The sequence below is a fragment of the Bidens hawaiensis genome, unplaced genomic scaffold (genome assembly GCF_021521415.1).
Source record: "Bidens hawaiensis isolate Kalapana, Puna unplaced genomic scaffold, B.hawaiensis_p1.1 tig00076330_1, whole genome shotgun sequence".
NCBI classification, from domain to species: Eukaryota; Viridiplantae; Streptophyta; class Magnoliopsida; order Asterales; family Asteraceae; genus Bidens; species Bidens hawaiensis.
Window position 1 is genome coordinate 1,129 of NW_027503166.1, and position 10,682 is coordinate 11,810.

Consider the following 10,682-nt stretch of genomic DNA (forward strand, 5'->3'; position numbering starts at 1 on the left):
GTCGCTCTACTAATAAGTGAGTAGTTGGTGAGATATGACCCATATATAGTGAAGTTCTACTAAATAACCATTATTGAATACAGAGATTGAATTAAATACAAATGAAAAAATTTCTGCAAAGCATACAACTCAAATAAAACCACGGTGGCATTGGGGTATCTTGTCCAAAGAGTCATAACAATTACTAAAATCTTCTTACCCAAGTTTGATTCCAATAACAGTGTTCTCCTCATTTTAACGAAATACATTTGTTGAATTCAAACCTTGCAAACACCCCCCCCCCCCCTTTGGCAAAACCCCCCTTACCACTCAGAATCATAACATGGCTTGATCAATTTAAAATACAGAGCATCACTTTTTGCAAGTTCAGTTAAATTGATCAATTGAAATAACTTATCTTAAAGCTCGGTAAAATGAAATAACACAACGTGATTTCTTCAATCACTTATTTACATAATTGCATTGTGATTTTGTTTGGTTCTTACTTGTGATATCTTTAATCGTACTATAACAAAGCGCCATTGATTTTAAAGCTCGGTAAATTGAAATAACACAACGTGATTTCTTCAATCGCTTATTTACATAATTGCATTGTGCTTTTGTTTGGTTCTTACTTGCGATATCTTTAATCGTACTATAACAAAGCGCCATTGATTTGAATGAAAAGAAAAGGAGTTCCACTTAATAACATAAGTAGAGTAATTATTTCCATAAGTAAACTAATTGTTTTGAAGGTTAAGGCTATTTCTATTTTGCTCCTTTATTTGCATGTTAAATTGGTTGAAAGAGACAAACATAATAAACATATAGTTAGAGTAATTGTGTTTCAATAATTACGTATACTCTAGTTATAGACATAACTATTTTACTTATAAAACAACCATGATAACAACGATGCTTGCTCTGTATATACATAATTATTACTCTACTTACAAGATATAACTATTCTATATATAAAACAACTATTTTATAATAGCTTAATTATTCTTATAGTTGTAGTAATTATTTTTCTAACTAAGGAAATTTATAAATAACATAATTACTTTGTAACTAGAGTAAGTATTTTTTTTAGTAGAGTAATTAAGTTGGGATATTTACAATAATTTCAATATGTGTAGCGCGGGGGTGGGGGTGGGGGGGGGGTGGGGTTAATATAAATATAATATTAAAATAATTATTAGCTTTTTTTTTCTATATATGAACGGCCTGCCTCATCCAATCGTTAATGTTTGTGTGTAGTGGTCACTGGTCTATGGTCTATATAATATCATTTAAAATCAAAACTAAGGCTCACCAATAGCCATTAATCATTTGGTCATACCATGAACTTGTCACGGGAAGATTACAAGATGTCCGAAAAAGAGGAAGGGCTAGTTAGAGTGAATCAAATGGTCGGGGGCATGGTTCTTCCTATGGTCGTTAAAACGGCTATAGAACTTGATCTCTTTGAGATCATGGCGAAGACTCCTGGTGCCAGTTCTCGTGTTTTGACCTTGCTTCTAGTCTTCCTAGACAAACCCATGAAACACCGGCATTAATAGAACGTATTCTTCGGTTTCTTGCTTGCCACTCGGTTCTTACATCAACCGTAGTCAAGGATGAATATGGAAATTCTAAGAACTTGTATGGCATGACAAACGTATCCAACGATTTTGTCAGAATGCAAGACGGGGCGTCGCATGCTTCACTTCTTATCCTATTTATTTACGATAAAGTATTCGTTGATTGCTGGTTAGTTATCTATATTTATGTCTTATATCTTCTTTACACATGATCCTAATCAAGATGACATGAAATCCTAGTAAAGCAAGTTGGTTTTAGTATGAACAGTTGTTTTTACAAAGTATGCGTTAAATACAATTTAGAGAAACTAAACTATTGCCATTTCAATCTAATTATATAGATAAGTTTATTTTGAAGGATGTATACGCTTGGCTTACATCCAACTCAAGCCGAAGGTGGAAATTGAATGGTCCAACGTGGGCCGGCTCAACGTGTTTGGAGGCCTAAAATTAATTAAACGTTGAGGCCTTTTTTTGTATAAAGAATATCCATGAATTATAGCATATGGATGATATGCAGTAATAATGGAAGCGTGACGTTCCTCCTTAACTTGTGGCTAATATATAACTGGGTTATTAATTCTAAAAAAAACGACTTTCAAAAACCCATAATACAAACCTATATTTTAGATTGAGGCCCTATAAAACTGGATGCCAAAGTCTTCGCCTTATTTGGCTTACCCAAAAGACGGCCATGCGGCAATATGTTAATTTGGTAAAATTAGTCTCTAGTCAGAACAATAAAAAAAACTTTTTTAGAAGTCCAAATGGACGGAAATTATAATTTAGAGTATAAACAAATCGAGACGCTTAAAATCTACTTGAATTGGTTTTTTATCGAGTCAAACTTTAAACTAGATCACGCGTAAATTTGAGCTATATACCGAGACATGTAAACCTAAATAAACCTATTACTTTCAATATTATATAATATAATATAATATGATATAATATAATATAATATAATGAAACATAAATGTAATATAAATTATAAATGATATAATCTGATTGTACCAAGATAGGGTACGATAAGATGTACACAATTAACAACTTCGTAAAACATAATATAACAAATGAGAAAGGTTCAAACAAGAAGTTTGTTTTTTCTAAGAAGGCTAGGAATGAGGGTATTTTAGTCTATTACCTTAATATTGAAAACTCACTTAATTTAATTTCAAAAACTCACTTAATTATAACCCACTTAAATTTTCACTCATCTCCAACAACCACCACCGCCCACCGCCACCACCTTGCCGGAAAAGTCTTCGGAAATTTCGCCGGAAAATAAAACACAATGGAAAACACTATGAAAAAACACAATGGAAAAAACACTACGAAAATAAAACACAATGACAAAAACACAATGAAAAACACAATTAAATTACACAATGTAAAAAACACAATGCAAAAAACACTATAAAAAAATAAAACACACTTGTATAACACAATTTTGTAAAACACAATTTTGGTAAAACACACCTTCTAAAGAACCCACAAATTTTTTTTTATTTTTATATTGTAATATGGAACTCATATAAAAGATAAAAAAAACACTCGTTATTAAGGTGATTTTTTTTAAAAAAAAATATCGTATAAAAAAGTTATTGACATTTTAAAATGATGAGGATATTTGACATGTGCCTTGCATATGGAAAGAGAAAGTCAACAAATGTGTTATCTCTATTATGTCATTATCCTTGTTTTACATTTGATTATCTCTCTAATCTAATCTCAACCATTCAAGTTTAAAATAAATGGACAAGATTATTTCCTATCCTTCCTACAAAAACTAATCTTCTTATTATAACTCAACCCCAAATTTTGTTATAAACATAATTCTAAAAATACGAATTTATATATGTATTAGTTATTAATATCCAACTCTTTATCAATGAAATGGTTTCTAAATTGACCAAATTTTCAATAAGAAAAAAGAAAGCTAAATTAATCATCATATTATTTTATTTGATACACGTATCACTTGAAAGATGCAGTTATTGAAGGAGGCATCCCATTCGATAGGACTCATGGAATGCATGTATTTGAGTATCCTGCGAAAGACAATAGATTCAATAAGGTTTTAACAAGTGCATGTATGACAACACAAGAATGATGATGAAGATGATTCTTGAAAAGTACAAGGGGTTTGAAGGGGTCGAAGACTTGGTAGATGTAGGTGGTGGTTTAGGTGTAAATCTTGAGCTTATTGTTTCTAAGTACCCTAATATTAAGGGGATCAACTTTGACATGCCCTATGTCATTAAGGATGCACCTCCTTATCAAGGTATATGTTCAATTTCATAAACACGCATTCGATAGAATTGTTATCTTTTAACATATATCATTAAAATACCAAAATCAAGCATATCATATTATGGGTACTAATGGTCTCGTAATTGGTCGTCTTCGTTAAAAAGTCTCATCCTAAACACTAACGAAGGTTTTAAGAAATAACAAACCAAAATTATTGGATTAGATGGATTGGTAATCAAATATGTGTTTAATAAAGAATTAAAAATCAATACAGGGGTAGGACTAAATGGGCTTGTTCACAAGTCAATAGTAGTAGCGGATCTTGAACCCATATTATATGTGGGCCGAAGGATTTTGAACAATAAATTTGGATGGCTGGACTTAATACATATGATTTTTTATTTTATTTTATTTATTTATTTGTTTATTTTGAAAAATTTAACTACTGAACGAAAAAGTTGGGTGGGTCACGGCTTGCCTCGGCCAGCACTAAAATCCGTCAATGGTCAAAGGGTCATCAGGTCTACAAGTGAACGGGTCAAGCAATTAGTTCATGACTTAACTAATGACAATTGTTGGATGTTCTTGACTGGGTGTGGAGCATGTGGGAGGAGATATGTTCCAAGGTGTTCCTAAAGGAGATGTTATTTTCATGAAGGTTAGTACAACAACTTTTTTGTTTAACATAATATTTGTTTGAATAATAATCATTTTAGGTAAATAACTACAATGATTTTGTTTTCCCTTTCTTTAAGTGGATACTTCATGACTGGGGTGACACTTATTGCACCAAGCTTCTAAAGAATTGTTGGGCGACATTGCCAGATGGTGGTAAGGTGGTGGTGGTCGAATCGATCATTCCCGCCCCTGAAAGTGGTATTAGTTGTAGTGATGGAGTTTCTAAGACCACCTTTAATACCGATATGATCATGTTGCTTGCCAACCCCGGTGGCAAAGAAAGAACGGCAAAAGAATACAGCATCTTGGCCAAAGAGGCTGGATTCAATTATGTGGAATTTGTTTGCGGGGTCTCTATGATTTGGATCATAGAATTCTACAAGAATGTTTAAACTTATATGTTGAATGTAATAGTCTTGTGGTGAGGATTCTGTAAGGCCCATTTCTAGCATTAATCTTTTGTATTTGTAATATGTATTTTGTTTATGTTTTGTTAAACTTATCTCTTGTATGTTTGAACCCAAGGTCATGTGTACTTAAGCCCATTGGGCCGATTGTAATGAAATGAAAGTGCATGAGAACACACACTATATAAAGCGTGTATCTCATACACAAACCAACTTTTTTGCAAAAACATTATCTTTAACCTACCAACTCTCTCTTCTCTTCTCTTCTCTTCTCTAACCTTCACGGCAATAAACAACCAAACAAGATCCGAAATCTCGGTCATAACTAGTTATATATTTCCGCTAACTAGTGTAGAGGTTCATCCAAGATAACTAGTAATAATTGTGTGTGTTGTTAGATCCGGTCAAGGGACCTATAGATTTGAAGTTAAAGAACTTTATATGTACTTTTGTTTTGGGTGATAATAAACAAAAATAACGTATCGTTAATGAATCGTGCATTTTTCTTGGTTCATTAACTGGACATGGCAAAATTGATAGGTTATTATATAGTAAAAGATTTAACTTTTTTAGTTTTTTATTATAAGAGTTGTGAAGGTTGCATACAATAAATAGCACCTAACCCATAGAAAACTTTGACGTTGGAAAAAAATCGAAAACCGAGAAATTCCAAACCCATAGAAAAAAATTATGGCTCCGCCACTGGAGTAACCCACTTCTCTTAATCAGATTCATAATCTTCTAGGGGATGTTTCTTTGTCGGGCATGTATCACTTGAAAGATGCAGTTATTGAAGGAGGTGTCCCATTTGACAGGGCTCATGGGATGAATGCATTTGAGTATTCTGCAAAAGACAATAGATTCAATGAGGTGTTTTATGACAAATGATTCTAGAAAAGTACAAGGGGTTTGAAGGGATCACAGAGCTAGTAGATGTAGGTGACTAGGTGGTGGTTTAGGTGCAAATCTTGAGCTTATTGTTTCTAAGTACCCTAATATTAAGGGAATTAAATTTGACCTAATGCACCTCCTTGCTCCGTTATACATACATTCAATTCAATGAACACATACTCATGGTAATTACAATCTATGAATCATGTTACAAATCCACCAAATCACTATATTGTATCATGAGGGTTTACAATCCTTGTTCGAGTAGTTATCGTGATAAATTTTTAACCGAAACACTGAAGATAGGAAATGACAAACCTAAATCGGCCAGGGTGGGTGGATTGGCTAGCCAGACCAAACGGTCTCGGTCTAAAGATTAGTTTTTGGGAGGAGACATGTTTCAATGTGTTCCTAAAGGGAATGTTACATTCATGAAGCTAGGTTGGTACACCAACTTTTTTTAAAACATAATCTTTGTTTAAGTTGTATTCTCTTTCGTTATATAAATATAATTATTTTTTTATTCTCTATTTTAGTGGATACTTTATGATTGGGGTGATAGTTATTGCATCAAGCTTTAAAAAATTGTTGGGCAGCGTACAAGCGTTGCCAGAGTGTGGTGGTGAAAGCAATCATTCCTGAGCATGAAAGATATAAGTTGTAGTGATGAAGTTTCTAAATTCGTCATCGGCAGTGATATGGCAATGTTGATTGCTAACCCTGGCAGAAAAGAGTGAACCATGAAAGAATACAAATACCTGGCCGAAGAGGCTGGGTTCACATCTATAAAAATCGTCTGTACTTTCTGGATCATGGAATTCTTTAAGAATATCTAGCTTATATGATGAATGTAATAGCCGTGCAACAAGAATTTGAAGTTAAGACATCATATTAATTAAATTTCGTTTTATAATAATAAAAAGTTAAAAATTGTTAATTTCTATGTTTATTGCGTATATATATGTTGTTACCTAGAGATGACAAAATTAGTGAGTTCGGAAATGAGTATAAGAATATATAACTTTTTGATGGAGTTAAAAGTAAGCTTTAAAAGTGATTTGTTATAATATTTTTCTTGTTTGTAACCTATGGTTTCAGTCACTACATAAAGAGATTGTTTATATATTGAGATTGATCACAAGAAACCAAATATATGTGAATAGGGACTAGGGAGTCCGCATGTCACGTTAGGACCATATCAGTTTCTTCTCACGTTTCTCCATACAATAGGGTGTCGCGCGTCCCAGTGAAGAAACACTAACCGGACCCCGGACAGATTACTGGTAACCTGGGGGTTGGATAGCTGTTTCCCACGAGGGGTTAGACCCTTGGAAGATGGTTCTTCTGATAACCTGCAAAACAGACACCGTGAGCTCGTCACTGAGAAGGGGGGGTCCTCCTTGTGACCACCCTCCGGCGTGAGAATCAGACTAGATTGCTCTTTAAATATAAAAGTATATTAAGAGATTGCTAGAGCAGATATCAGGTATATTATGATGATAATGTGATAAGATATGATCATACCATTTGGGGTATTTATAGCCGAAGGTAGGTTTCCAAGGAGGTATGGCCGGCTGCAACAGTGTTCCTGTTCATCAACAGTAGCCTACGCACGTGCCCTGCTGGTAGTTGGTGGGTAGGCAGCGGCTGATAGTGACCAGGCCTGCTGTATACTATTCCCTTTCCACCAACTGCCGGCTACGCACGTGGTATGACAGTAGTTGGTGAGTAGGCAGCGGCTAATAGTGATACAGTACAGGAGCATGCTGCTCGCCATACTGTATCAGTGAGCTGTCGTATCTCTGATCAGATCTTTCGCCCATACCTCGTCAGGTACAGTAAAAGATCCTTCAGTATACAGACTGGCTTATTTGGGCGGGAGTATTCCCCCTCCCGCCTCTGTGCGGGATTGCTCCCGGCTTTGCTCATTCCTTCAGGTGACACTGAATGATCGAGAGCTAAGTGCCTTGTGCGTGTAGCCATGCTGCGCGGGTGGCCTTCCCTAATGGCTTGTATCCGAGGCTGCGGGGACAGGCGGAGTCCTTCACCATTGGGAGGCTTTTCCTGCGGGACCAGCTTGCGTACTGCGCGTAAGGACGTCACGTCTCTGAGCATGGTTGGTTCTGCGGATCCAGTTGGTCTCTGCGCAGACGTCCCTGTTTAAGGTGAGTCTTGCGGGTCCAACTGGGCTCTGCTGGGACCTACCTCTTCAAGTCCCCCCAGTCCAATGTTCTTCTCATGAGTGTTTAATAAAGTGAGGTGAACTTTTGGACTTGAGCAAAGGGTTTTGAAAAGGGTTTTATAAGGTTTTCCATGGGGATTCTTTCCGCGGAAGTCCTTGTCACTTGCAGAAATGCCCGAGTTTCCTGCTTGGTCTTTGGGTATGATGCGGGTAGGTCTGTAACCTCCTCGCAAGTCAGGAGCATTGAGTCCCAGTTGTATGTATTTTCCATGAGGTTTTGGTAGTTTTGAACATAGTGATCAATTATGTTAAAACCACCAATTCCATTCTGGAGCTTCAAACAACGTAGTTCTCGACGTTCCTGCTATGCGGGGATGTTATTTCCGTTTCCGCAAGCATTGCCCAGAAGATCCTTCCTGGTTTCAATTCCCAGCGGAGCGCTAGGTATGTGAAGGGTTTTGCCTTAACACTGTACCAGCGCTCGTCTTACGGTTACTTGTTTGCCAAGGGGTAAGGGGTATTTTCCCGCTTACTTTTTAATATTTTCGAATTTTTGAATTTTGAAATTCGAAGAGTTGGTGAAAAGATAAGAACAGTCCAAACCTCTGAAACGTCGTGCGACGGTTTCTTCTGACTGTGTCAGGACGTGCAGGAAGTTATGGTGACGTGACAGAACATGGTCATTCCAGTCGCTTTTTCAGGCGCGTGGGCGCGATTTTTCGGGCGCGTGGCCGCGAAATTACTGGCATACGTCCTTTCAACAGCTGTTGCCAGCTTGCTTTTTGCCACGTGTCATAGTTTCATTGCACATTCGATTTCTCTCTCCTCCGCATTAAATTCACCGCATTAATTGCGATTACTATATAAAGGGGGAGAGGGTTATTTTGCAATTCACACTTTTCACTCTTCTCTTCATCTTTAAGGCGATTTCCGGCGAATACTCCTTTATTCAATCGAGCATTCTCTCGAAATCGTTCTCTTCTTTCTCTGCAAGATGTCTTCTCGTGATGCTGAAGCTATAGCTGACGACAGGGGTACCGCTGGCGAGTGCCAGTGTGCTCTGCCCGGCGATCAGTACCGGTATGTTGTCAGGAAGTTCATGCTCGATCATCTCGAGCCTGAGTTTCCTGAATCCCACCAGACCGTGTACGATGCCCCCAGAGGCAAGATCGGGGTTTATGATGCATTTTTTGTCTATGGGAATCTTAGATTCCCATTGACAAAATTTGTTTACCGTGTCCTTGAGAGGCACGGTGTTCATTTGACCGAGCTGCACCCCATGGCGATCGCCAAGATTCGCCATTTTGAGTGGGTGTGCCGGATTTTGGGCATCGAGCCCCATGTGGACCGCCTGATGACCTTCTATACCTGGAGGTGCATCCAGGGGTGGTACACCTTGACGACCCGTATTAAGGGTCTGAAGATTTGCGACACCGAGCGCAGTCTTCGCGCGTGGAAGCAGGAATTCTTCTACATTTCTGCCCGCGCCATCCCCCTTGCCATGAAGTTTAAAAATGGCCAAGCGATACCGAGCCTTCACGCCCCCAACTACCAGGAGGCGGAATGGTTTTCGAAGATATCCCGGATCCAATCTCCGGTTTACCGGTTTGCGGAGTCCGGGATGGTCATGTTAGGGATGAGCCGGGTGTGGAAGGATGCGTTTCAGGTTCCCATCCTTCTCGAATACGGTTTGAACTCTATTCCCTATGGTATGTCTTGTCTTTCTTTTTGATACGCGTTTGTCTTCTAACTGTTTATTCTTTCAGAGGGAAATGATTTGGAGTCGCTTCTGTACCCGCGGGAAACCGACGGTCCTGCGCGGATGGGTACTCGTGCTCTGGACGAGGGCGAGTTGCCCATCCTGGAGCAAACGGCGGATCGGTTTGTGGAGGTCTATCCGCTGGGCCACGAGATCCTGAGCCACCGGCGGCCAGGTAAGGCGATATTCTTTCCTCAATCCCTCAATGCTGTACCCGCTGCTGGAATTCCTGACCCGTCTTCTTCTGAGGAATCCTCAGATGCTCCTCCGTTGGTGCGGAAGAAGAAGGCTGCTGCCGGCGTGAAGGGGAAGGAGAAGGCCTCCACAGCTGATCCAGTGGTTCTATCTGACTCGGAGTCAGATAGTGAAGAAGTGGCGGGGAAGCCCGGTGGTGAGAAGACCACTGCTCCGGAGGCTACGACCGTTACCTCCGGAGAACCAACGAAGACGACGGTGACCGGTACCAAGAGGCCGGCTCCATCGGGTTCCTCCCCGCCCGTCCGTACGTTCAGGGTCAAGAAAACCCGTAAGTACAATCATAATGTCTGTAGATTTATCACTTCATAAATTTATCCAACACTCTCCTCTTTGTGCAGGCGTGGATGTTGACGCATTCCGGGGTGAAGCGCAGAGGAGTACCCTTCCGCCAATGACGGTAGGCTTGGTCAGCCTACCTGAGGCGTCGACCCAGGTGACCGCGCCTGCTTCCGCTGGTTCAGTTGCTCCTGAGCAGACTGTTCCAGCTGAGATGACGTCCCCGCCGGCCGTGAGTGCGATTTTTACAGCATCCTTCACAGAGCCGGCGGTTACTGCTGCTGCTGACTACGAGGCGGCGACCACGGCGGCGACCACAACGGCGACCACGGCGGCTGCCACCATGCCCGCGCCACCGGCACCGATGGCCGGATCATCAGGTACGCGCAGGGCTTCCCGCCGATCTTTGCCACCTT

At 39.3% G+C, this 10,682-nt stretch overlaps 1 pseudogene across 1 annotated transcript; it reads left to right on the forward strand.

Moving 5' to 3' along the window:
- Positions 1-1,192: 1,192 nt before the first annotated feature.
- Positions 1,193-4,885, forward strand: LOC143606639 (caffeic acid 3-O-methyltransferase-like; annotated as a pseudogene). Its single transcript, XR_013148789.1, has 4 exons — positions 1,193-1,731; positions 3,537-3,844; positions 4,407-4,473; positions 4,571-4,885. The product of XR_013148789.1 is annotated as a caffeic acid 3-O-methyltransferase-like (transcript).
- The last annotated feature ends 5,797 nt before the right edge of the window (positions 4,886-10,682 follow it).